Below are 2,338 nucleotides of genomic sequence, written 5' to 3' on the forward strand. Positions count from 1 at the left end.
TTATCATTACAGCGGACACTCTCTCTCCTTCAGTTCCTCTAGACTCAGTGTCTCTGATAGTGTTGATCTCTGCTGGATCTCTGATGATTGTTGCTGCAGTCGGGATATTCTGGATCTGCTGGAAACACAGAAAAAATGATCGAGAAGGCAAGAATAACTGCTTTTAACAAGTGTTAACAAATAATAATAAATAATAAAATCTACTCCAAATGCATTTTTTTCAATTGATAGCCCATTTTATTGTTTAATATTTAAATATGTATTTATGTAGGTAATGTAATTTAGTTCTTAAATAATGTTGGTTATTGGTAGTTGCATTGATCTGAGCAGCTCTTTACTCGTCTCACACACAAACACTGATTCTCCATTTACTTTAACTCTGTAATAGTGATGTTTTGTGTGTGTGAAAAGTAATAATGTCAAATTCCATATCGCCATTTTTAAATATATTTAATTAATAGTGTGCAATAACTTTGACAGCCTAATAATAACACATATGTTGTAAAAAAAAACAGATCTAGATTTGTATTTTTAATCTCTTCCTGTTGTTCAAACAGTTCAGATTTGTGAAGATGAGAAAACTTCTGTTGTTATGTTACTTCATCCATCGTTCTATGAAAGTAACACACAAACATCGGTAAGATCATTTATCATTAGTTTCTGTTGTGTGTGTTTGTATCATTCAGCAGTGAGTCAGATGGAGATCAGTGTGTGATTGTGTTTCTATAATCATCATCACGCATCAGATATTTTAATGTAGTTCCAAAAGAAGCTATTTTACTGTTAACACTATTATATAAAATATTTGAGTAAAAGTCAGCTATAGTTGATTTATTGTCTTGTGGCTTTGATGAAACACAGAGGTAAATTAAAGGAGTCAGATTATGTTACTTACATATTGTGACTGATCACATTACATGTAATTTATTTGAAAATAATTAGTCATTTGTACTCTAATTTTACAGTTTAAAGCAACTGAGAAACACTAAAAGATGGGAGGATATTTTAATATTATAATAAATAAATAAAAAGTTCTAAAAATTGTGCAGGCAAAAAATTAATAAAATACAACTGGGCAAAAGAACAAACAATAAAAACACATTAACTTTTAAAGGGAGGAAGAAACTCAAACTCTTCTGTATTCAGACACAAATTCATTCATGAAAGTCTTCAATTCAGGTTATATTAATATAATATTGGTCACACTTGTGTTTGCTATTTAGGCATTTACAAAATTGTCAATTTTCCCATTCAGCTTGTGTTATGGTTATGATTTAACACAGTTAGGCCTGCGCTGCGTTTCCCAAAAACAGTGTACGCCTTAGTTGATCATAGAAACCATATTATGCTCAATTTAGGCTTACAATGCTTTTGGGAAATGCAGACCCGTGCAGTTCATGATAATATTACTACTGTTGAGGCAAAAAACAAGTAACTAACAAAATAGCATCAGGCATAAGAGACATCAGGATTCAAATTGTCCTTAAAAGATATTTATTCTTGCAAGAATGTTCCCAGTCCATCCACAGTCCAGCTGCAGGTGGAGTGAGACCCAGAGCAGAGGTTGACCAGCTACTTTATAGTGTTCTATTCAAAAACTATCTCCTACAGCCCCCACTAAACAAAATAACAAAAGGGACCCCCCCTTGAACCCTTCACAGCACAAGGAACAAAAGGGACCCCCCTTGACCCCTCCCCAGCACGGGAATCTCCTTACCTCTGAAATCTCACACACACACACCCTGCAGCTGTATCAATATCATAAAAGAAACTCAAAATACAGCCAAAGAACGCATGGCATTCGTTTGTTAAATCGTTGAAAATAAAATACAAAGAAAAGATGAATTTTTCCACAACACTACATTTCAATATTTACATTAAAATATATATATATATATATTGACATAGCGTAATTATTATTATTTTTTTTTTTTTTTTTTTTTTTCTTATTATATCTTGTGTGATGTGTTTTACAGAGAGCAGAAGAGGAGAGTATTGTGGAGTATATGTCTGTCAGCATGAGAAGATGATTCATTTTCAGCAGGATTGAGACTTTCCCTCTAGTTTTCCTTTGAGAATAATCAGAAAATCCCAGCGGACAAACAGCCAGATCATTCTGACGGGTTAAGTGAAATATTAGACTGATGAAATGTTCTCCTAAAACTTCAGGAGACTTTGCATTGTAACACAAGTCATTATGTAAATTGTATGGCCCTCTGAAGCATTTTCATGTTTGACTCAAAATACTCAAAAGAAGTGAAAGAGAGCCCTGGAAACCTTAAAAGGTGTTCTGAAATCAAACTGTAATATTACTGTGAAATATGAAATTATAAGGCCT

Source organism: Abramis brama (genome assembly GCF_963993115.1).
Source record: "Abramis brama genome assembly, chromosome: 6".
NCBI classification, from domain to species: Eukaryota; Metazoa; Chordata; class Actinopteri; order Cypriniformes; family Leuciscidae; genus Abramis; species Abramis brama.